Source organism: Saccostrea cucullata, unplaced genomic scaffold (genome assembly GCF_032062105.1).
Source record: "Saccostrea cucullata isolate Sc308-1 unplaced genomic scaffold, CSIRO_AGI_Scuc_v1 ctg8709, whole genome shotgun sequence".
Taxonomy (NCBI): Eukaryota; Metazoa; Mollusca; class Bivalvia; order Ostreida; family Ostreidae; genus Saccostrea; species Saccostrea cuccullata.
This window is the reverse complement of record NW_026926435.1, coordinates 1-27,192: the sequence shown is the minus strand read 5'-3', so window position 1 is coordinate 27,192 and position 27,192 is coordinate 1. Positions and strand designations below refer to the sequence as shown.

Below are 27,192 nucleotides of genomic sequence, written 5' to 3'. Positions count from 1 at the left end.
TATTGGCATATCAATGTTCCAAGACACAAGTTCAATCCTCTGTTGTTCATTTCAGCCATTTGATCGTCAGACGAGTGCGCAGGACATTGAGATTACTATTCTTAAAGAAAAGTTTGAACAAGAACAAGAGAAATGTGAGGAGCTCAGTCAGCAGCTTGTTCACGTCACAGATGAGATGGATTACGCTCAATCACAGCTCAGGAAGGTTCACTGCTAACATTCTTATTCCTGACTTTGAGGGAATCTTGCTTGATTTTGGGTTTCTCTACAGAGATTTTGGGAATTTGACTAAAAAGTCATTAATAACATTTTTTTCAGACAAAGGTATACTGTGAAAAGTTGAGCAAGGAGGTGGAAACAAAAGACAAATGGTTAGATGAAAAAAGGAAGAGAATAGATGGGTACTTCAAGGAGATAGAAAGATTGGGAGAGAGAGAAGAGGGTAAGAAAGAAGTAGACCGACTTAGGAATAGGTGTAAGTCTGATGATTAAGCTGCCTTTGTTTTTAAGCTTCATAAAAGTTTGCCCTTTTTGTTTAAGCTGGATGAAACTTGTCCTATTTTATCCAAACAATAACTTGCCCATTTTTAGCTATATGGTAACTTCCCAGTTTTGGCTGGATTATAACCATCCCTGTTATATCTAGTTTGCCCTGAGTAAGCTGAATAAAAAAATTTGCCTGTTTTAGCTGGTTTATAAATTGCCATCTATATTGTAGCTGGACAATAGATTGCCCTCTATATTTCTTCTGGATGATAAATTGCCCTCTATATTGTATCTGGATGATAATTTGCCCTCTATATTGTAACTGGACAATAGATTGCCCTCTATATTTCTTTTGGATGATAAATGCCCTATATATTGTGTCTGGATGATAAATTGCCCTCTATATTTCTGCTGGATGATAAATTGCCTTCTACTTTTTAGCTGGATGAAAGATTGCCCTCCATATTGTTGCTGGATGATAAATTGCCCTCCATATTGTAGCTGGATGATAAATTACTCTCTATATTGTTGTTGGATGAAAAATTGCCCTCTATATTGTAACTGAATGATAATTTGCCCTTTATATTGTAGCTGGATGATAGATTGCCCTCTATATTGTTGCTGGTTTATAATTTGCCCTCTATATTGTAGCTGGATGATCGATTGCCCTCTATATTTCTGCTGGATGATAAATTGCCCTCTATATTGTAGCTGGATGAGGAGAGGAATAAGGAACAGAGGAAAGTGAAAGAGGAACAAGAAAACAACAGGAAGCTGTTCAGTAGAGTGTATCTACGAGAGAACAAGATAGAGGATCTCACCTCAGAGAACGCCAAACTCAAAATGCAGAGCAACAGGACATCTGTGAGTGATCAGAGTGTGATCAAAGTGTGATAAGAGAGTGATCAAAGTGTGATCAGTTAGTGATCAGAGTATGATGAGAGAGTGATCAGAGTGTGATAAGAGAGTGATGCGAGTGTGATAAGAGAGTGATGAGAGTGTGATAAGAGAGTGATGAGAGTGTGATAAGAGAGTGAGGAGAGAGTGATCAGAGTATGATGAGAGAGTGATCAGAGAGATCAGAGTATGATGAGAGAGTGATCAGAGTGTGATTAGAGAGTGATCAGAATGTGATAAAAGAGTGATGAGAGTGTGATAAGAGAGTGATGAGAGTGTGATAAGAGAGTGATGAGAGTGTGATAAGAGAGTGAGGAGAGAGTGATCAGAGTATGATGAGAGAGTGATCAGAGAGTGATCAGAGAGATCAGAGTGTGATAAGAGAGTGATCAGAGTGTGATTAGAGAGTGATGAGAGTGTGATAAAAGAGTGATGAGAGTGTGATAAAAGAGTGATAAGAGAGTGATGAGAGAGTGATCAGAGTGTGATAAGAGAGTGATAAGAGAGTGATAAGAGAGTGATAAAAGAGTGATAAGAGAGTGATCAGAGTGTGATCAGAGTGTGATAAGAGAAAGATCAGAGTGTGATAAGAGAGTGATCAGAGAGTGATAAAGAGAAAGATCAAAGTGTGATAAGAGAGTGATCAGAGAGTGATCAGAGTGTGATTAGAAAGTGATAAGAGACAGTGATTGGGAAGGGCTTGCGCCATGCGCCATAGTCGCATTGAAGTGAAAAATGGGGCATTAAATCAATAAATCATGGCGCCAAGGTGCTCATTCAATTTTTAGCGATGTTATTTGGAAATCTTTTGCATACGACTTTCTCTCTTATTTTACTTTCGTTTTAAATGCAGTCAATTTAAACAACAAATCTCATTGGTTGAAACCTGTCAAAAAGTACCTCCGGTTAAACGAAGCACTTACATGAAGTTCAATACTTCATTCATTTGTATGGTAGGGTGTTCCCTTTCCAAAACTGTCATAATTTTAACACAAAATACGGGTCAGTTATATCCTAAGCAAGTGCCTTTAAATTTGCTGCATATTCCGTGCGTTAAAAGTCGGATTCGGTTAATTAAAAACGTGTTTTCTCTATATTTCATATTTGTTTGTCACTTTGTTATTTCTTAAAATGGCCCTTCAGATTATATTGATGGCCCATCAAAAATGTTGACAAATGCACCACAGTCCCATTGACCATTTTGGCCTTCCCAATCACTGAAGAGAGTGAATATTGAACATTTGGTGATGGTTTTACATTTAGGTGTACACCTATTTTCTCCATTTCAGTCGGGATCAAGTGTAACTGATGACATATCCAGTAATGACAAGGTTTGTATACTGGTATACTGTGTACAGGGGAAATTTTGCCCTTGTTCAATTTTCGTCAAATTTTCGCTCTTGTTGCTTGTGGGCAAATTTAAAAAAGGGGCAAATTGAAAAAAAGACAGCATATTTTCTTAAGCAAAACTTTGTCTGATCAAATTTAAAGTGGGGCAAAATTGTTTGCAGGTGTCAAAGAGAGTAAATAATACATGGGTGAAATAATCCTATATACTGTAGGACAAATAAAACTTAAAATAATACCTCACTATGAATAACTCATTTAAGAGACCTTGTTGAAGTCTTAACAAAATTATATAGTACCATCCTATTTCCTTTCCTTATTATTATCCATATATCACACTATTTTAATCATCTTAAGCCTTCTTTAGTCCAGATTTCAAAATAGCTACAGAAAATGATCATTATGCATACTCTGTTTCTGACTATAAAACAGATGCAGACAAGTACTGAAGGTAAATACTATAAAGATATTTATTAAAGGAATATTGGACTAATCAAAATGTTTGACCTTTGAACTTCTGATTGAAAGAGAGGCTGATATCTTGAGACATCTCATCTCATTAAATCGTGTTCCTGTCATGAAAAAAATCATCTGATCTCTGAAATGATGGCTTTCTGCTTTGGAATCTTTTAATGTGTTTGATATGAGGTAACTTATTCCTCTTTATCTAACTTCTTACAGTACTGTACACGTCAGATTAAAGAATAAGTCAGTACAACACACAGATTTGATTAGTCTAGTATTTCCGTTTAATGAGGGGTTTTTAGAAGTGAATAGTCTGACACGGGATGACATGCATCATGGAAACCAAAGGGGCTTAAAGAGGAAGCACATACTGTGTTTATTGTGTTATTTTGTTGTTGTACATGTAACTGCATGTAATTGAGGCATTTCATCCCTGTAACATCTACATGTACATGTATCTTTAGTTATGTTGTACATGTATCTTATGTTGGAAAATTCAGGGAATTGGAATTATTAACCTGTGTGACATATAGCCACCTCTTATGTTTTTTGCTTTTCACACTATTTCTTGTGTAAAATTGCCAATGGGTCAATTATAGTTATAGCAAAACTATTGAATTAAAGCATTCATTTATCTAAGAATTTATAATCCCCCATTTGCCCTAAAAATCCTATTTTCAACAATATTCATATCTTTCAGCCACTATATCTATACTGATTTTCCTAAAAAGTATTGTACTTTGGTTAGATTCATTCATTGTTTTGACTTTACAGTCATTTTCATACCCCAGATTATATGTTAGCATTGTATTCAATGATGACCATAGAAGCCTATTAACAGTTTGATTTCAGCTTCATGTGTCATATAAAATGGAGCATAACCGGTCTTAATTTGCCATATGTGACTCTTCTTTTGGAGATACTCACGAGATAATTTAGCCACATGTGTATACATTTAGTTGTTACATGTAGGATTTCTACATAGAATTTAGTTTTCAAGATATATCAGTTATTTTTAGGTACAGAAGCCCAAGTTTGGCATGCAAAACCTTGAATGTTTTATTTAAATCATACATACATGTATGATAGATTGGATTAGAAAAAAAATCTAATCATCCAAAAAATATAATATTTGACTTTAAAAAATCTCAAAAAGTCTTATTTTCTTGGATATTTTTTTTTCTTCTTCAAATTCTTAAAAATTTCAGTCACTACATCCAGAAAACAACTTGAAAAAGTGGCTTTGATCTACTAAGTATTTCAGCATGTGTTTTATTTCCATTGCAACATTTTGGTAAAGGATCATATGGAAGAGGTTTTGACATTTAGTACCATCAATAGCTACATTGTTTTAAACTGGAAATGGTAAAAAACCTGTGGGTTGTTTCTTTGGTTTTTCCATATGATCCTTTAATAAGCATGCATTGTTCCATGGTTCTGTATCTTTTTTTATTAGTTTACTATTAAGTGTTTCAAGTATTTTTGGTTTGCTTACTTATCTGGGTTTTTATTTATTTTTTAAAGAGGGAGGGTCTAATTTTACCTTTCTGTTAAAAACTCGGTAAAATCTTCTGTAGCCTATATATTTTGGAAATTCTTTGAACATTATATATTGTCATCTGCAAATCATTAAGTTATCAATGTTTTAGAGGAGATGCATGGAACATATTTTTCTGTCTTTATTCATTTCATTGTAGTATCATTTGGTCTTTAGACTAGATAAATAAGACATTGTGTAATGGCTTGACCTCGTCACTCTGTCAGTCACACTTGGTCTTTGTCCATTTTCAGTTGATTTTTAGCTCTACTGGTCAGAGACCAGAGGAGCTTATGCAATAGTAATGCGTCCGTCATCTGTCCGTCTAGCTGTCTGTCTGTCTGTAAACAATTTTTCAAAATGCTACTCCTCCTACAGTTTTGATCTGATATGAATATGACTTGGCACACAAGTAGACTACACTTAGATACAGGAATAAGTGCATCGGTTTTGGATTTGGATGAACGGTGTTGCCATGGTTACTAAAAATAGATTTTTCTGTGAAATTCCTTTAAACACTACTCCTCCTACAGTTTTGGTCTGATTTCAATATACACTTTAGCACACATTTAGACTACACTAGGGTACATAATTAGTGCATCAGTGATTGATTTCAATGAAGGATGTTGCTATGGTTACTGAAAATAGAAATTTCTGTGATCTTTTTTTTTTAAACGTTACTCCTCCTACAGTTTTGATCTGATTTCAATATAACTTGGACCAGAAGTTGACTTCATTAAGATACATAATTTAGTGCATTGATTTTGATTTTGGATGAACAGTGTTGCAATGCTTACTAAAAATAGAAATTTTTGTAAAATTCCTTTAGAACACTATTCCTCCAACAGTTTTTATGTGATTTTAATATAACTTAGCACACAAGTACACTGCACTAAGATACATAATTCTATTTATTGCTGCCTGTTACAAAGATTTAACTCCAAGTGCTAGTTATATGTACAGACCAGTAGAGCTACAGTCTCATCAGAGACTTCTGGTTGTTATTTGTTACCCCCTTTCAATTCATCTGACATAACTTTGTAAATAAATTATTTCTCTGAATTTGCTCTATATTTAAAGCAAATAACCAATTCATATGAGATTAAAATTATCTTAAAATCTTGTTTAGTATACTAATACATGTGATTTCATTCAATATCACATTGAAGTGTCAATATCTGATCTTTCCATGTAACTTAAAACCAAACACAAAGTTAATTCTGAACTTTCCATTCACATTAACACTGAATTCTAACATTCTGTTAGTGAAGTCTGACATGTTCACTAAGCTCACATTACTGTCTCTGTTGTCTTGTAATAAACTGGTCCTCCTTTTCAGTTCCCTCCCCTGCATGAAGAATTCTACCTTGACGATGAGGACCCCATGTATAGGTCCAATGTAGAAGACTGTAAGTAACCAGCGACGCTCTTTTCTCTGATTAACACCTCAATAAATACTGAATGTCATAAAGAACCGGCAGGTTCTGTTTTATTTTTTTTTTTAATTCTTGGTTTTGTTGATGGTTCTGTAAAAATCTTATATTCAATGCTAAGAATTCTCCATAGAAAAGCATGATTTTTACAAAAATATCCTGTTCTCTAAAAAAGTCAGATTGCCCAACATTATATCTTGGCTCTATACACTGTAGACTTATGTTTAGCATCAGTGATGCGGTACAGTTTATGACATCTTTTTACAGCACAAGGTAATTTATTGATAATTCATGATATTCACTTATCACTTTGTCCAAAATCACAGTTGCACCATTTTATTCTTTCTATGATGCTCTGGTAAACTGATTTTTACACAAATAGACTTGATTTTACACACAGGTAGGACAAATAATAAACAAACTTGAACTAATTGAAATGATAGGCTTTAATTCACCCAAGTGGCATGATTTCTTGGATTTCAATTCTTAAATGTATTAACCATGATGCACTATAGCACAAACCTGCTTGATGTAATTTTATATATGCCAATAATTTGCTTTAAAAAACTAAATTCTATAGCTATGTGAATGTTTCAGAGTACTTTTTGATACGGAAAGGCATAAAATGTTATATTAATTATTCTAGTGTCTCAAATATGACTGATTAAACACATATTTTTAATACTGATGAACTCTTTTGTGAATGAATAAATATAATATATTCAGGAGATAAAACTCTGTAAAGTTTCTCTGATCATATTTTGTCCGGCCTCTATTTTATGTATTAAATTTCTGTTGATCTGCAGATTACCAAGTTAATGTAAATGTTTTAATGTGTTTTAAACTTCAGAAAAGTAATAGCATATTCTAGTGGTTAAAAATCTGCATTAATTTATTTTGGAGTATTCAGAGAAATAAGACGCCTATAATTTCATCTGAATTCTGGAACAAACTTGTTTGAAGTATAGTTAAAGGTTTGAGCAATGTGGCCCATGCACCTCTTTCTTTTTCCTTTTATAGTACATGTTATAAAAACATTTAGTTATAACCCCATAGTTTCTTCTTGGCTCTTTAATTTGACACTCTTAATTTGTTCAGTATTCCTAATTATACTGTTAAAAAAGAACTACATGGGTATACATTTGGCAGTGTCCATATGTGTTCTATTTAGCTATTCTGACGAAAAGCAGAATCTGTTAAATCAAGTACATAGCTAAAGGTTTTGTATACTACTATATTATACATGGCCATAGGAACCCGAGCGGGCGGAGGGGGCCTGTGATATTAACAATCACTTTTTGCTTGTACCCCCTCAATAAAAGTGTTTGTTGATCTTTTTTTGTTGTGCTTGTAAAGGGAATTTTTGGTAGTTGATAGTGCCCTCAACTGAATATATTTATATATTTATTATGCCCCCCCCATTAAAAAAATGCAAATGACCTCTTATGGGCCTGTTGAATACATTTACATCTAGCATACTCAGATGAGCGCTAGATCAAATATATGCTATATTGCTGAGAAATTGTACACGCCAAATATATATTACATTTACAGTATGCACTAATGCCAAAGTAACATTGACTAATAACCCAAACCCCACTTCTCAAACCTTATATATGTAAATAAAATTTATTTCAACCTAAGTATTAATTATCAAACTGGGTAATCTCTGGTACCTTCTGTAAATAAATTACTTCTACTAAATATTAAAAAAATTATATATGTAAATGCTTATTATAAAATCAATGAATTTAGCTTTTACTTCTTCAATATACATGTATGTAATTTAATGTAAACAGTAAAAAGAGAATTCAAAACAAAACTTTGTTAATGTGATACATGTATATATTTGGAATAATGCTTAATTTGCATTTTTATTTAAAAATTAATGCAGAAATTAATCAATAATGAAAAAAATCTATATTGCAAAAAAATTGTTTCATGCAAAAATTATAAGAAAATAACCATTTAGTTAATAAATAAGAAACAAGATGTACATTACAGGTTGTGACCTGGGCGCTAGTAAATCCCACACCCTGCCCCCCAACCTTCAGTGCCCCTCCAAGCCCTGGGGGACGTCACCGCGCCGTAGCGAGAGGAGACTGACACCCTCCCCTATCACAAACAACATTGAAATCACTTTTTCAGATTTAAAAGACAATCGTTTTCCTCACCGAGATGACAGCGTGAAGCCAGAGGTCGGAGGGTCGTTACGGATAAACGACATCGAGGAACCTCGCTCATTGAAGTACCCCAGAATTCCTGTACAGCAGTTATTACACAAAGGTACGGCAAAGCAGTGTCTGGGTTAGTATGTACCTTTATTATCTATTTCATACTCATCCTAAACTGTTGTAAAAAAAAAAAAGTAAAAGTTTTCAAGTTCTTTGTTTCTATTTGAAAGACTGTATTTTTATGCATTAACCAAGGGAAATGAAGGCAATAATGTATGTTTACGTTTACACACATGCTGTCTAGTCTACATTGTATGTAATGTAATATGATGTAGAACGTATATTTGAGTTGATATGTAATGGTAGAATATGATGTATGATTTGAGTTGATATGTAATGGTAGAATATATGTATGATTTGAGTTGTATATTTGATTTGTGCCAGTTGATATGTAATGGTAGAATATGATGTAGAACGTATGATTTGAGTTGATATATTTGTAAGGAGGAGATAAGGTGTCCAGTCCTGATATTATTGAGCAGCCGGAGAGTGAGGTAGAATATGATGTAGAACGTATGATTTGAGTTGATATATTTGTTTACAGATATGTAATGGCAGCCGGAGAGTAGGTAATATGATGTATGATTTGAGTTGATATATTTGTATTGAGCAGCCGGAGATATGTAATGGTAGAATATGATGTATGATTTGAGTTGATATATTTGGTATACAGGAGCAGATAAGGTGTCCAGTCCTGATATTATTGAGCAGCCGGAGAGTGAGGTGTCCCGCGGAGCCTCGGTGTCAAACACGATCAGCAGCGACACGTCAGAGGATACGGACGCAGAACTGATGGGGTTCAACGTACATATCAGAGAACTCCCCCTCAAATGGAGGCCGTAAGTCAGATACATGATTGTACTCATCACAGCAAACATAAGCAAAGTAATTAAAAGGTATTTGACTTTGTAAAAGAAAAACTGTAAACCTTTCCTTGGAAATATGAAATTCATAAATTTTTCTTTTGATGTTTGCTTTGATGCATGTTATTCAAACAAAAAAAGTTTCATTTACATTATTAGTATATATTACAAATAAACATATAACTGCATGCCTGCATGTGATGTGAGGTTGTCTTGGCTTCAGTCCTAAATCTGTCCCTCCCAGTGCCCAGTTTGACAAACAGAGGACATACAAGGTGACCTGGCCAGTTCTGGACGAGAAAATAAAAATAACAGGTGGAAACTTCACAGGGATATACATTACAGAAGTCTCCAAGAAACTGGACAGCAGCATATGTGTGGGGGACCAAGTCATCTCTGAGTCAAGTATTAAAAAAGTCATCTCTGAGTCAAGTATTAAAAAAGTCATCTCTGAGTCAAGTACAAAACAAGTCATCTCTGAGTCTAGTACAAAACAATTCATCACTAGATCAAGTACAAAACAAGTGATCTCTGAGTCTAGTACAAAACAATTCATCTCTTTAAGTCAAGTACAAAACAAGTCATCTCTCAGTCTAGTGCAAAACAATTCATCTCTTTAAGTTAAGTACAAAACAAGTCATCACTAGATCAAGTACAAAACAAGTCATCTCTGAGTCTAGTACAAAACAATTCATCTCTTTAAGTTAAGTACAAAACAAGTCATCTCTGAGTCTAGTACAAAACAATTCATCTCTTTAAGTCAAATACAAAACAAGTCATCTCTGAGTCTAGTACGAAACAATTTATCTCTTTAAGTTAAGTACAAAACAAGTTATATCTAAGTCTAGTATAAAACAAGTCATCACTAGATCAAGTACAAAACAAGTCATCTCTGAGTCTAGTATAAAACAAATCACAAGGTCAAGAACAAAACAAGTCATCTCTGTTAGTGAAGTATAAAAACGAGTCATCTCTGTAAGTCATGTACGAAACAAGTCATCTCTGTAAATCACTCAGGTACAAAACAAGTCATTTATGCAAGTTAAGTTCAATCAAATCATCACTGTAAGTGTGGTACAAAACAAGTCATGACAAGGTCAAGAACAAAACAAGTCATCTCTGTATGTCAAATATAAAAAAGTCATCTTTGTAAGTTAGGTACAAAACAAGTCATCTCTGTATAAGTCAAGTATAAACAAGGCATCTCTTTATTAAGCCAATTACAAAATAAGTCATGACTAAAAGTAAAGTACAAAACAAGTCAGGTACAAAATAAGTCATCACTGAAAGTCAAGTACAAAACATTAAGTCATATCTGTAAGTCAAATACAAAATAAGTCATTTTTGTTAGTCAAGTACAATACAGGTCATTACTGAAAATCAAGTACAAAACAAGTTAGCTAATAAACAAGTCATCTCTGTTAGTCTTCTATGAAAAAAGTCATCTCTGTAAGTCAATAACAGATTGAAGAAGACATTTCTTTCTTTATAATATTTTAAAAATTTCCAGTTTTGTACAATATTTTTAAATTCAAACAGATGATGGAATTTTTTTTGATTTTCAAAATCATTTCAAATTTTGATTAAAGTCCTTTCTCAGTTCAAATGCTATGGGCCAGATTGTTTGTGTGTTTGCTGTGTTGTTCCAGTGCATGATTTTTCATTAATTTTGTGTTTGATTGGTGATATTTGATCTGTGTGCAGTGTTTGAAATATGTTGTTTGAGTGTTTGATATTTGTCATTTAAGTGTTTGACATGTGTTGCTTGAGTGTTAGACCTAGATCATTTGAGTGTTTGATCTGTGTTGTTTGAGTGCTTGTTTTATACTTCAGGTACAGCTACTGAGAAGTGACTATAGCTGCGTCTGTAAGATTGACATGCGAGGTCGTACGCTGGCTGAAGCTAGGGCCGCCTTCCTGTTTGAGAGTCAGAGAAATGATGAAAAGGAGGTAGAAATTACCCTGAAAAAGGTCCCCCAGGAAGGTAAATCATGTTTCTGTAAAGACTTAACCATGCAGTCAAAAGTCTGTTATGAAAGTGCACACTAAAATTATTTGCATTTGATATTGAAAACTTAACAATGCACATGATTTTGTGTTAAGGGTTGATGATTCATATCTTTCCCACAGAGTTTGAAAATATTAAGAAATGGATGGAAAGATCAGAAGAGTAGTGGAGATTACTTCTATGTCAGGTTAGCTAAATATGTCTAGGAAAACTTATAATGATGTAGGATAAATCATCATTTTTGTTGTGTCTGCATTGCATTGTTGAATATAAAGTACAATCTTTACCAATCATTCATCCATCAGCCTGGATCCACTCTTTCAGAGGCAATTTTTTCTATCTTTCATCACAAGCTTATGAAACTTCATGAAATTTGTTACATTTTGCAGTATAATGTTACCTCTTGACTCATTCTTATCCAGATAATTATTGATGAGCAGCAATACTTTTTTTTTTAAGTCTAAGTACATGTCTATAAGGTCAGGGTCATAGTTTTGACCTGCCTTTTAAGGACAGAAAATATGTTACACTCAATAGATGCACTGTATATAAAACAATTATTTAGTGAGATTACAAGATAAGTTTTTCATGAAAATAATTGTAACTGTAGAGCCTGTGCAGCTATTAAGGAGAAGGAGACAGAATGTCTGCCGCTGAAGAAGGGGGACATTTTAAGAGTGTACAACACCAACCACAGCAAGGGGGATCATAAATATTGGAAAGTGTGTCTGTACGACAGGCAGGGAGGAAAATGGGGCACTGAGGGCATTGTACCAGCAGAGTAAGTACTGAGGGTATTATTTATAACAGAGTAAGTACTGAGGGCATTATACTAATAGAGTAAGTACAGAGGACATTATACCTGCAGAGTAAGTACTGAGGACATTATACCAGAAGAGTAAGTACTGAGGACATCATATGAGGGCATTACACCAGCAGAGTACAGTACTTATACAGATGGTGGAAGTGGAAGTGACATGGAGTAATCAGATGCCCAGAAAATTATGCAAAACTAGAACATGCAGTGTAGTGAACCTGCTGTTATCTTAGCCTTAAGGAGATATATTTCTGAACAATTAGGTTTACAGTTGAACCTCATTATCTCAAACATTGACATCTTGATTATCATGGATATGTGGAAGTGATTTGAAAGTCTCAACTACATACTCTGAAAATATTTTACACTTGATATCTCCAGGTCTCATTTAGCTCAAAGTTTTTCTTGGTTTGATCCATTACAAGTATAAAATCATTAGAAAAATAATGCAAGATTATCATATATTGTAATTTTTTTTTAAAATTAGTGAAGCAAAACACGTGCACTTTAGTTAATTGATTTTTTGTTCCAGTCTTCGTAGGAAAATGTGGCCTTTCCAATTGATAGACGACTAGCATTCCGTGCTCGTAAGTCAGTTTTTAAAAAATTATTCCAAATAAATTCATTTCAATATTTCCACTTACCTGCCTCCTTAACTATTTGCAATTTCCCTCTAGTTCCCCATACAATGCGTCGATATATTTTTTTAGAGAACTACGGTATCACCTCCAGTTATCCCCCTTAACTATAACTCTTCAGTTTTCTCTCGACGCCATATTGGACATGCGGTTTTCCTCATACAGTGCAAAATAAAGTTTATATTGGCGTTTTTGGAAGCGTTTATCCCGTTGTAATTATGGAGAAAGAGTTTAAAGACTGTTCTAAATGTTCGGGTAAGATGAACATTCTAGATGATCACGTTTTTTGTTATAAACATCGTCTCGTAACGAGGCCTTTCCATGTGACACTTGTAAAACCTGGTCAAAAGGCGGGATAAAATAACGAAATAATCGAGAAAAGTGTACAGAAAACAATTAAAATGAACAGTAAGGTGCCTCGGGCCCCGTCTGTGGAGACGGCATGGCAGTGCAGGACGTAAGTCCGTCTGTGGAGGCGGCAGTCCAGGAGTCACACGACAATGCCTTGCTGAATGCCGAACGTAACAGACCCGACGTCGTGGATTTATCCGCAATTATTCCAGAACAAGTAAGACAGCAGGTCGAATTGTTACTTAAACAAAAGAATGTTGATGAAAATTTTAATGATCAACGAAACATATCGGCATTTGCAGCAAACGAGGCAAGGTTGACCAGAGGAAATGAGACCACCTATTCCAAAACGGCAACCATAAGCAGACCTCATTTTGACAAGTTTAAGGCTTATGATGAACAAATGTCAGCCTTTGAGTCCAGTGTTGCAGATGTGTTGTCTGTTAATGCACGAGATAATGATTTTGAGGATATAGATTTAACATTTTTGGTGGTTTGTGTACCAATTCAGATGCGGCCATAGAGGTGCCCTTTGGTGCACCAAATTTTTAACCCGCTCAGGGGGGTTTTTTTTAAAAGATGGCAAAAGTACTCAATTTTGATCTTGAAGCCAACCCATTAGAAAATGAAAGAAAATCTTTTATTTCTTCGCGATTGAAGGGAGACAAGAGTGACAAAAAAAAGTCTCTCCTTAAAATGCCTTTTGAAGGAACACTCATTGACATGATTAAGACGGTTAGAAAGAAGCTACTTCGGGGCATTTGAAAAATAGGTCAGTACTTTAGAGATGATAAAGCATTTATGGTTAAAAAGGATGACTTTGCCCGCCTTTTGTAATCCTAAAGTTGGATGACAACATTGAGGAGGGATTGGGGTTTGGCCAGAAGGGTATTTTTGGGAAAAATCAAAAGTGAATCTTTCTCCTTTTCATAAGGAGTTGGATAATGACTTTCGGCGAATTGACAATTCAGCAAGAGCCTTATTCAGAGCCATTTCATATGGTACTATGATAGCAGCCTTCTTAGATGAGGCTAAAATGTGAGGATGATCGAGGGGAAGGACGTAAAGCCCTCATCAACTGTTTAAAGTATGGCTGATTTGACAGCAAGAGTGATGGCAAATTCAGTCTTGAGTAGAAGAAAAGTTTTTCTTAAAAATGTAGATTTTATAAGCAAGGCAACGGAGAAGAAATTGCTAAAACTACCCATTTTTGGAAACCCAAAGCAAGGACAATTTTCGTTCAGGACAAGGGAACAGGAAAAATTCTTTTTCCAGGCGAACCTTTGGGAACCAGAAAGGGTTTCCAACTCCAAGGAAGTAAAGCTCGTAAACAGCCAGTCTGTAAATATTTTTCCCCCAGGTAGGGGCACGTTTCAAAGAATTCCACAGGAAGTGGACCGAAATCACGCAGGATAAGTGGGTAATAGAAACCCAAAGGGGAAGGGCTTAAATTGGAATTAATGATTCAACCCAATGTTAATATCAAGGAAACATTTTTTCCAAGATATGGTATTCAGGAATCAGTTATTTTAGCAGAAATAAACATGTCAGGAAAAAATGTTATAGAACCTGTGCCTGCAGGGCAAAAAAAAACGAAGGGTTTTACAGCACCATTTTTGTGGTCCCAAAAAAACAAGGAGGGTTTCGGACAATTCTAAATCTAAAACCTCTAAATCAGTTAAAAAGTCCCTCGACTTTTTGGAAACTTTGTGTTCTATAATGAAAGCAATAAAAAAAGGGGACTTTGCAATCTCACTAGATTTGACCGATGCCTATTTCCACATTCCAATTCACACAGATTTCCAGAAATTTCTAAGGTTCAGATTTCTAGGCCAGAGTTACCAGTTTCGAGCAATGCCATTTGGACTTCATTCTGCTCCAAGGGTCTTCACAAAGATAAGGGCCCTTCAGGGGCACACTTAAGAAAAATGATAATCCAAATATTCATGTACCTAGACGATTGGTTGATGATCAATCCAGACAAGAGAACTCTTCTTCAACAGAGAGACTATGTATTACATCTAGTTCAGGAGCTGGGATTATTAGTAAATTTGGGGAAAAATTTGTCTTTAGTGCCATCCCAACATATAGAGTACCTGGGAGCACATTTCAATCTGGTAGAGGGCATTGCGACACCAACAGAGGCCAGGTTTCAAAGTATTTCAGACATTATGCAGACTTTATCAATAAGTCAACACACTCAAGCAGTAGTTATCCTCAAATTGTTAGGACTGATGGCTTCATGCATTTATCTGGTTCCAATGGGAAGGTTACACATGCGTCCCATACAGTTATACCTGTTGGCAATGTGGAGACCAAAGATTCACCCTCTTACTCATGTGATAGTGATCCGGCCAATCCTAATTCAGCACCTTCAGTGGTGGATGAATCGGGAAAACTTTTTCAAAGGAATCCCTTTTACAGGATCCGCCAGTTCAACTGACATTGATAACAGATGCCTCAGAACAGGGTTGAGGAGCACACCTGGAGAACTGGGGAAGTCAGGGGTCTGGCCGCAAATATCAACAAAAATAAAATTGGCTGGAGCTAAAGGCAGTTCAGTTGGCTCTTCAAGAAGCTCTGTTTTTGATAAAGGGAAAAGTGATCCTTATACGGTCAGACAACACAACAGTGATAAGCTATATCAACAAAAAAGGGGGGGAAAACCACCAGAACTGTGTTATCTAACTTGGGAGTTGTTCCAGTGGTGCATGGAGAACAAAATTACAATACGAGCTGTTCACATTCCAGGGAAGAAGAATTTTCTTGCAGATGCATTTTCCCCGGGGGGGAAAAAGTTCGAATGACAGAATGGTCACTCAACAAAACTGTTGTAAATTTATTGTTCCAACAATTAGGAACTCCATGTATAGACTTGTTTGCAACTGCGCAAAACAAGAAGTTGGCAGTCTATTGCTCCCCGTTTCCAGACATCAATGCTTTTCAAGTAGATGCCTTAGCAATGAGCTGGGAAGGGATTTATGCTTTTGCATTCCCACCACCTATTCTTGTGCCCAAAGTCTTACAGAAGATACGGGAAGAGCAAAGTGTTGTACTTCTAATTGCTCATATGTGGCCCAGACAGTCGTGGTATCCTCAGATAATAGATCTTCTGATCGATGTACCAGTCAAATTACCACTGTGGCCAGATCTTCTCTCTCAAAATCGCAATCAGATTTTATCAAAATCTAGAAACTCTCAATTTTAGCATGGAAACTGTCAAATTGCAACACAAGTCAAGAGGTTTTTTGAAGAAATTGCAGAAATTATGGCAAATGCCAGAAAGACATCTACACAAACAGTTTATGATGCAAGACTCAGAAATATATAACAGTTGGTGTAAAGAACAGGGTGTTAATCCCTTTTCAACATCTATACCAGAGTTAGAACAATTTTTTATGTATCTCTTCAATGTGAGAAAGTGTAAACCACAGACTATAGCAGGATACAAGTCAGCAATAGCAATAGTTCATCAGAATGGGAGCAGTATTGGTACAAGTACAGAACTTTCTTCATTGTTGAAAGGTTTATTTAATAAACACCCATCTGTACGTCAGTTGACACCGAACTGGAATTTACCACTGGTTTTGTTAACTCTCACAAAACATCCATTTGAACCACTAGAGTCAGCAGATCTAAAGTTTTTGACTCTTAAAACTGTTTTTCTGGTAGCCATAGCTTCAGCTTCGAGAGTGAGCGAGATTCATAGCCTCACTTTAGATGATGGTCACTTTAGAATAGAGAGGAAAGGAAAAAAAATGTTACCAAATAGGGAATTCCTGGCAAAGACTCAAACTATAAATAGACCAGGGGATCCTATTTATATTCCTGCATTTGATTCATTCGCCACAGATTCAGAGGATTTAAATTTGTGTCCTTGTCGTGCATTGAAGATTTATATCAATAGAACGAAAACTATTCGGAAGTCAAATAGGTTATTTGTGACATACCAACAGAATAACCACAAGGAAGCATCAAAAGACACTATTGCAAGATGGATAGTTTGCATGGTTCGTTTTGCTTATGATAATGCAGAAGCAGCAACATTAAAATATGAGTTCAAAAACATACACTATGTACGTTTGTCAACTTCCTGGGCTTTGTTCTGTGGTGTATCTGCAGAGGAGATTTTACGGGCAGCACACTGGGCATCTGAATCTACCTTTACATCATTTTATCTGAAAGATGTTTCCAGATCATCAGTCCATTTTTGCCAAGGCAGCAATTTTGGACTCATCAAGGAGAGGGAAGCAAAAATAGGTAATTATGTACCTTTTATGTACTTTTGTCACTTACTTTTCCTCTCCCACCTCCAAACTGGGCTGCAAATTCTTTTGCAAATAGTTAAGGAGGCAGGTAAGTGGAAATATTGAAATGAACTTGGATTTTTGGGGGTAAAATAGTGTTCATGAGATTACACTTACCTGCCTGCACCCAGCCCACCTCCCTCTCGAGGAAGTTGAAAGGTCAAAACCTTTTAAGTTCGTCGAGAGAACTGAAGAGTTATAGTTAAGGGGGATAACTGGAGGTGATACCGTAGTTACTCTAAAAAAAAATAGATCGACGCATTGTATGGGGAACTAGAGGGAAATTGCAAATAGTTAAGGAGGCAGGTAAGTGTAAATATCTCATGAACACGGATTTTACCCCCAAAAATCCAAGTGTATGTTAATGAATGTGTATACTGTATATCACACCTATCTCTGTCTTTATATAAATTACATGTCTCACAGTGTATTCTGTTTATCTGTAGGCAGCCATTTTGTGAGAGTCCTTCCAATGAAAGGTAAAGATTCACAAACATATCTGTCATTTTAAAAGAGTCTAAATCAAAACAACAGAATGCACAAATTAACATGTCATTAATCTATTAAGAAGATGCTGAAAATACCTTAAGGATAAGTTTTGTTTTGAATAGTGTACCTATCATTGCTAATTATGATACAAGTAGCTGTATACATTGCCTTATTAATGAGTCTTGGTTGATGCTATCCTCCCTTGTTTTAGCGACATCCAAACTCCCAGGTAGTGATGTACGGCCCCAGTAACCTTGTTGGTGCGGCTCAAAACCTTGAGCAGTGGGACGATTCCACAGACTATCTTTGTTATAATGTAGAAAGGTCTGACATATTTTTTACTTTTTAAACATCCATATTATCAGCATAACTACAAATTGTAATAAGAATTCAAGATTTATTTAAAATTTTTTTTCTTAATATAGGAGAGATTTTGATACACTGCGGCACTGTTTGTCCAAGGTTTGTATATATAATGTCCCCTTCTGTGTCGCTACTGTATACAGGGTTATTTTCGCACTTTCACACTTGGAAACAATTTTATCCCATTTTGAATTAGCCCAATCACAATCCTCTAGAAATCATATTGTACTTGTATTTATACCCCCCGCTCCGAAGGAGGGGAGTTGCTTTCACCCTCGTGTGTCTGTCTGTTGTCTGTCTGTGTGTCCGTGTAGTTGTTTGTCCGTCCGATAATTTTCGTCACAAGTTTCCTCAGCAACTACTGATCGCAATAATGTTGTAAATTTTAACACATAGCTTCCTAGGCATGCCATATGGAGGAATACATTTTTGCCAAATCCGATGTCAACTTCCTGTTTTGTCTGTGCGTCTGTCCGTTTCATACATACCAAATTTTCATCGCAGTTTTCTCAGCAACTACTCATTGTAGATGCTTGAAATTTTAACACAATCTTCTCTGAGACATGCCATATGGTGGGATACATTTCTGCTCAAATCCATGTTAACTTCCTGTTTTTCTGTGCATCTGTCCGTTTCATACATAACAAATTTTGTCGTAGTTCTCCAGCAACTACTCATCGTAGATGCTTGAAATTTTAACAATCTTCTCTGAGGCATGCCATATGGTGGAATACATTTTTGCTCAAATCCGATGTCAACTTCCTGTTTGTCTTGTGCATCTGTCCGTTTCATACATACCAAATTTTCATCGCAGTTTTCTCAGCAACTACTCATGGCAGATGCTTGAAATTTTAACCAGTGTACGAAATTCCCGTCCGCCCGCATGCCCGAGGTGTACTAAATCGGGAGCGGACGTATAAACTTTACTCTGCATCAGCCCGCTTGGACGCACTAATTTTACCCCATCCCCTCCATTTTTGCAGATAAATGTTTTGAGAAAGGAGAATCCAAATATTTCAACGTACATACAAGGCATTCATCCCTGGGACAACAATGAATAAACAATATAACTGATCAATTAATCTGTAGGTATATGAAGAACACCACCATCGTCTTTTAACCTGAATTTCCTCTGTTTTCACGCATGAAACGATATTTTCAACTTTCCACCTGTAAATTGTGCATTTTTTTTAATTTAAAAGATCAGATAAAAATCAAACACATTCAATGTGTTTATTTATAAGAATTAATAAGTATTGATATTTGTATAGTGATCATGCCGTTTATATAGACAAAGCCAGTGTACTAAATTATTCAACACTTTTCAATTGGTTACAATCTAAGTGTAACATGGTGTGCTTTTATTCAATGGTTGCTTTAAATGTATTCTTGTTTTTATTAAATCAAAAATAAACTTAGGTTATATTTAATCATACCACAATATATTTTTACCCTTTTAGAATTCAAATTGTAATTTTTAATTAATTATATTATATAACTTTGTGAAACCCCGGTAATCTGATTGGTCAGTACGAAGTACTTATTTTTTAATAACGACCCGTCTAAAGCGAATAATGACTCGCACGAGCTGCCTCGTTTTCACTTTCGCTTTAGACAAACATGGAAGGTCGCAAGTTGTAGGTGAGGAAAATTTAAAAGATATAGTGAAGAACTATGAGGCTGATAATACAAAAAAAAAATTACAAGGATATCTGTCAACATTTTTCGGGAATACTTAGCACATACAATTTCATGCTTGAATTCGACTTTTCCACTCGGAGAGCAGTTTTGACACTGTTAATATAACGCGATTACGGAGACTAAAGAAAATAAAGACAAGCTTGCCATGTTGAGACTGTATCTTATCTTAGAAGACATAGGCATTTATATTTTGTCAGTGCATTTCCTCTGCAAGTGTAAACGAGTGCAATTCTCAATCTGGGGGAAGGGGTACTCTGTATTATTCGGAGATAGATATCTTGCGTTATTATTATGATATGGATTAAAATTCATTACCGAAACAATTTCCTCTGAGTAATATTCAATGAATTGTGAAACATTTACATTCAACTTATTTATGGTTAAAGGTACTTGGACACAGATTTGAAGTCAATATTTTCTCTATAATATTACGACTTATATATTTTAATAGCATTTCAAACAAAAATTAATTAAAAATTTTATTTCATTTAAAAGTTATTAAAACTTAAAATTTTTTGGCGGGTTTGATTGACACATCCTTGCACTTTCACAAATTTTTACCTTATTCTTAATCCTTAGGAAAAGTGGCAATCTTTGTGTATTAATGAGAAATATTAAAACTTTTATCCAGAAAAATAATTTTATTCAGAGTAGAAATGTTAGAAAGCAAAACTCCTTCACAAGTATCGTCATTCCGAACTAAGAGTTGCGTACAGAGTTTAGCGAATCGAGCACACTCGTGTTATGTACACAGTTTTTGTAAACAAAGCACGTTTTCTGTTATTGTTTATGTTTAGAATTCACCGGGTGCGTTAGATCGTCACAGTCTGCTTACCACAACTGCACGGACTGACAATATATTGTGTGTTTGTTTAGCTTTCGAACATGTCTACTCTGAGTTTTCTGGATTATAGTATTAATATTTTTCCTTCATACACAACAAGATTGCCACTTTTCCTAAGTATTAAGAGTTAAATCAAAATTTGTAAAAGTGCAAGGATGTGTCAATCAAACCCGCCAAAAAATTTGAAATTTTAATATCTTTTATATGAAATAAGATTTTTAATTAATTTTTGTGTGAAACGCTATCAAAATATTCTATAGGTCGTAATATTATAGAGAAAACAATAACTTCAAATCTGTGTCCAAGTACCTTTAATACTATCTCTGTAAACATTAGGAAGATATACATTGTACTAATAAATTTGGGAAATTATTATTTATATAATATAATAAATATGGACTCAATGCACGGTCAATATGCATTTATAATGACCCTGAATGACAGATATTGACCTCAGATACATGAAGTATATCGACCTCGGGCTAGCGCCCTCGGCCGATATACTACATGTATCTTCGGTCAATATCTGTCATTCAGGGTCATTATAAATGCATATTAACTACATTGAGTCCAAGTTTGTATAATAATTAGTGTTAAAAATTGCTCTTAAGTCGATACTAAGAAATTAAAAATTGTATTTTTCCTTTTCAGTTAAAATCAAATAGGTACTCATTACATCTAAAATATACATGTGAATATACCTGTAAACGTTGATATTATTAAATATTTATCATGACCTGTTACAAGTATCTATGATATCTTATAATCAATGTATTTCAAATGTAAAAATTAGAAGGAAAAAAATTACAACATAGGAAATGTATTTCAGATTAGCAATTAATAGTGAATTTTGTCATTTTTCCTTTAACTTTATAATGAAGTAAACGCTGACTGAATGAATAAAATTTTAATCTAAGTAATTGCTGTGTATGAAATTCAAGTGGATGTGAAAAAATGTACAAGTCTGAGTGTGCGTACCCTTAATATTGAATTTTATTATTCAGGCTTGCTAATTTTCAGCAGGGCTGACAGACTTTTGAGTAATCAGCCCTGCTGGTCCAGCTGAATTTTTTCCGAGTTTCGTACACTGATTTTAACATAATCTTCTCTGAGGCATGCCATACATTGGGATACGTTATCGTTCAAATCCAGTGTCAACTTCCTGTTCATAGCAGATGCTTGAAATTTTATTACAGACTTTGTTGAGACATCCATATGGTGGGATTAATTTTGATATGAATCTGATGTCAACTTCATATTTTTTGTGCATCTGCCTGTAATTGAACTTGTGTATATGAACATGATAGTGCTTATTTACATCAGAGCGGGGGTATTACTAGTGAGCATTGGCTTACAGATTTCTTGTTTAAATTTGCCCAGTTTTAAACTATCTGTGAGTAGGGCGAAAATAAAACATGGGCGGAAATTTCCAAGAATACAGTATCACCTTAAAATATACTGTATACAGGGAAATTTTTGCCGTTTATTTTTGCCCCTTTACCCTAGTTGGAAGTGTGCGAATTTAAAACGGGGCAAATTCAAAGTAAACTGTATAATAACTTAAATAAAAATCTTTTTGGGCAAATTTAAAACATGGGCAAACTTGTTTTCAGATGGGAAAGGGCGAAAATAACATGGGGCGAAAATAACCCTGTATACAGTAGACAAATGCTCTACAGTTAAATATAGAATCCTCTGAAGCCAAAGTCATCATAAGTAAAATGATTGATATTGATTTTGTAGGGGAAGCATTGTATGGTGAGAGATATGATGATAAATGTGATGATTTTGTAGGGGAAACATTGTATGATGAGAGATGTGATGATAACTTTGATGATTTTGTAGGGGAAGCATGTATGATGAGAGATGTGATGATAAATGTGATGATTTTGTAGGGGAAGCATTGTATGATGAGAGATGTGATGATAAATGTGATGATTTTGTAGGGGAGGCATTGTATGATGAGAGATATGATGATAACTGTGATGATTTTGTAGGGGAAGCATGTATGATGAGAGATGTGATGATAACTGTGATGATTTTGTAGGGGAAGCATGTATGATGAGAGATGTGATGATAACTGTGATGATTTTGTAGGGAAAGCATGTATGATGAGAGATGTGATGATAACTGTGATGTTTTTAGGGAAGCATTGTATGATGAGAGATATGATGATAACTGTGATGATTTTGTAGGGGAAGCATTGTTTGATGAAGAGATATGATGGGGACTGTGATGATTTAGTAGGGGAAGCATTGTATGATGAAGAAGATATGATGATAACTGTGATGATTTTGTAGGGAAAGCATGTATGATGAGAGATGTGATGATAACTGTGATAATTTTGTAGGGGAAGCATTGTTTGATGAGAGATATGATGGTGACTGTGATGATTTTGTAGGGGAAGCATTGTTTGATGAGAGATATGATGGGGACTGTGATGATTTTGTAGGGGAAGCATTGTATGATGAGAGATATGATGATAACTGTGATGATTTTGTAGGGGAAGCATTGTTTGATGAGAGATGTGATGATAACTGTGATGATTTTGTAGGGGAAGCATTGTTTGATGAGAGATATGATGGGGACTGTGATGATTTTGTAGGGAAAGCATGTATGATGAGAGATGTGATGATAACTGTGATAATTTTGTAGGGGAAGCATTGTTTGATGAGAGATATGATGGGGACTGTGATGATTTGTAGGGGAAGCATTGTATGATGAGAGATATGATGATGACTGTGATGATTTTGTAGGGGAAGCATTGTATGATGAGAGATATGATGATGACTGTGATGATTTTGTAGGGGAAGCATTGTATGATGAGAGATATGATGATAACTATGATGATTTTATAGGGGAAGCATGTATGATGAGAGATGTGATGATAACTGTGATGATTTTGTAGGGGAAGCATTGTATGATGAGAGATATGATGATAGCTATGATGATTTTGTAGGGGAAGCATTGTATGATGAGAGATGTACTGCTTAAGAGATATGTGGATGTTTATATTGTTATCATCATTAACACAGAACACTCTACTCCAGAGATTCTCAAGTAAGTCCTAAGTATAAGGAACAGTAACTCTTCCTATACTTATAAGTAATCATGTACATTGTAACTCTTCACCTGGGGTATTACAGTTCTGAAGGTAAAGAAGTCCTTAATACATTAAACACACAATAATTCTGAATATTGTGGTATTTATTTAAGGAATCACTGTCTAGATAGTATAGTATGCAAGGGCATCAACGATAGTGGAAACTTGGGATAATTTGCATAAAGAGCAAAGCCCATTATGCGTAAGTTATTCCATGTTTCCCACTATTGTTGATGTCCCTGGCATACTATCTAATTAGACAGTGATTCGTTATATTAATTTTCCATTTCATTGAGAAATAAAATTGTAGATTTAGACTTTAAAAATGCAGACATAGATTAAAATGATACATATATATATATGACTCCCATGCCAATTTCAACAGTCCTCACCCATTGACGTCAAACACAAAGGCAGTCGCACAAGATTTACATGCATATTTGGCCTCCTTAGCATCAGACACAGAGACAGATGCACACGAGATTTTCATGCATATTAGGCCTCCTTAGCTCCTGACCTATCGGCCTGCCTAATTTACATTCCGTTAGAGTTATCAAGAAATCAACTCTGCTTACTTTTAAAGAGTTATCACAGAGAACAAAATTAGAAATGGAAATATATAATCATCAGGGAAAGGAAAGTCAATGTTCCTGACAAATTGCACATACACATATATTAAATGATATATTATGAATGCCAACATATTGAAAAAGATGTATTTTGATGAGATGAACGATTATAATTCTAATTTCAGGAATATTTTTGGGGTGGATAAAGCCACAGAATCTAAGTATAGAGTCCCTGAGGACATTGTTTGTGGTAATGTATTAGTACAAGTGACATACAAAATTTTGCATCTTTTGGTCCATTGCTGATTTTTACAGCAGTATTATTTTTTTGTCTTGCAGAAACCATCACAGTGGGCAGTGATGGTGTGAGGGACAGGAAGAGCTTCCTTAAGGCTTTCTATGAGAGAGTGCAGAAAGGTCAGGACAGGGTGTGTTGGTTGTCGAGCTCCAGTTAGACGGGAGTACTACAGAACAGTATCAGGACTATCTAGGGAGTGAGAGTACCAGACAACAGAACCAGTCCCAGGACAGCAACAATGAAGTCAAGCTGTTACGTTCATCCTCCACCCCCATGTAAACCAGCTGTTATAACAATCCCCGTAGGATATATACTGTATAAACAAGCTGTTGCAACAACTCCCCTAGGATTTATACTGTATAAACCAGCTGTTACAACTAAACCCCTAGGAAATTAAATATTTTATAAACCAGCTGTTACAACTAAACCCCCTAGGATATAAACTGTATAAACCAGCTGTTACAACTAAACCCCTTGGATATTAAGGGGAAGAAGGACCTTTAGCTAAAAAATACCTGTCGTTTAATTTTTTTCATATTTTGTATATCTCTAATTTAGTATGTCCCACATACCTTAAAGCAGATATATCAATAGGTTTCTAGACTTATTTCTGAGATTTTGAGTGACAAATACTATGCCTCACAGTGTTTGAGCGGAGTTTTGATTCTCCGTGTTTCTGGGCCCATTACTCAGTTGATAATTGAATATTTTCAGCATAGATAAAAAATATGTTGGGGAAAGTGTGTCTTTTAAAATATTTCAGAGTATGAATAGGGTTAAAATTTGAAAAAGCAAGATTCTTTCGTCACATCGCATCTGGAGACGGAAAACTACGTACTTTTTAAGACAACTTAAACAACTATACCCCCTAGGATATATACTGAATAAACCAGCTGTTACAACTAAATCCCCTAGGATATATACTGAATAAACCAGCTGTTACAACTAAATCCCCTAGGATATATACTGTATAAACCAGCTGTTACAACTAAACCCCCTAGGATATCTAGTATATATCATGCAATTCAGCTGTTACAACTAAACCCCTTGGATATATACTGTATAAATCTGCTTTTACAACAACCTCCCCCAAGATACATACCATGTAAATCAGATCTGTAGTATGCATTATGTGTATCAATTAATTAATGTCATTAGCATCATTGTTTTTAGTGCAAGCTCTATGTTGACTTCTTATATAATTAGAATGAACTTTATTCCAGTTTACTTTGAATTTCAGTCATTTAACTTGGGTGCTTTTTGAACAGTATTACTTGGTCTCTTAAATAACTTGAATAAAACTGATTAAATAAGTTTTCAACCTACTTACAGTAATTTTCTGTAAACCAGCTGGTTCAGTATTGATCTGGAATTTAAGAGCCCCCAGTATCGATCCTTTTCAATGTAGCTATAAATGTATTTTTCAAGATCTGTTCATTCCTGTTAAGATGGTGTCCTTTATTTCAGTGTTTTGTATTACATTTTTCTACATATTGGTCTCAGCTTTAACTCTGTGTTCACTGTTAATTATTATGAATTGTATCAACTATTGTTGATTCACTAGGAACTATGAAAGCCAGTGTTGGTTGTTTTTTGATGTTTAATTTTTCCATAGTTTATTTATTATCTTGGGATTTATATTATATAAATATTTTTAGATCATGTTGGCACTTTTGTAAATTTTAACTTTAACTGTATATTATAAGAGATTTTGAGAGTTGTTGTGTGTTATAGTATGTATAGATACAAGTAGTATGAAGATCTAGTAGTGTTTACATGTCCATGATTCTTATATTATGGCCACCTTAGGGTCAGACCTGGTGTCTTTGTTTCTTTCACTGTTATGAACCAAATGCCATCTGTAAAACTTGTGAGATATTTCAAACATCTCTGAAAAAGTAGAACAAGTCTCGTATTCAAACACTTACCTTTAATATCTCCATTACTCTTAGACATCAGGCAAACTTTTTTCATAATGTTTGCTTCTGAATTTTGCAAATAAATGATTTGAACAATCTACATAGGTTGTTTGAGGCCTCAAACAAATGCCTAATTTCAAGTCCCCATTGTTAAAGGTTCAGACCCCACAAGTTCAGAAACTCAAGATACTCAGGTGAGCATGAAAGCCTAGCAGCCTTATTGTTTAATAGAAAATATCTTTGTTACAAATAATTTATGAAATGTGCTGCATATTGTGTTGTATATTTGATAATGGAAGTGTGATAATCATTAATTTGATGAAAATGCTTTAATCACAAACATTTTAGAGGTTTATTTGTAATAATAACTTCTCACTTATATCAATACACTTATAATTTGTGTTGTACGAGGGGATTTAATTTACAAAAGCCATAAGGGAAAAGTACCAAAAAATAAAAATTAATTTTTTTCCAATTACAAATGTTAAAGGTTTTCAATTGTTTCGGTTTTATTAATTCCGAA

At 34.8% G+C, this 27,192-nt stretch overlaps 1 pseudogene; it reads left to right on the top strand.

Moving 5' to 3' along the window:
- Window positions 1–55: 55 nt before the first annotated feature.
- Window positions 56–26,390, top strand: LOC134271696 (uncharacterized; annotated as a pseudogene).
- The last annotated feature ends 802 nt before the right edge of the window (window positions 26,391–27,192 follow it).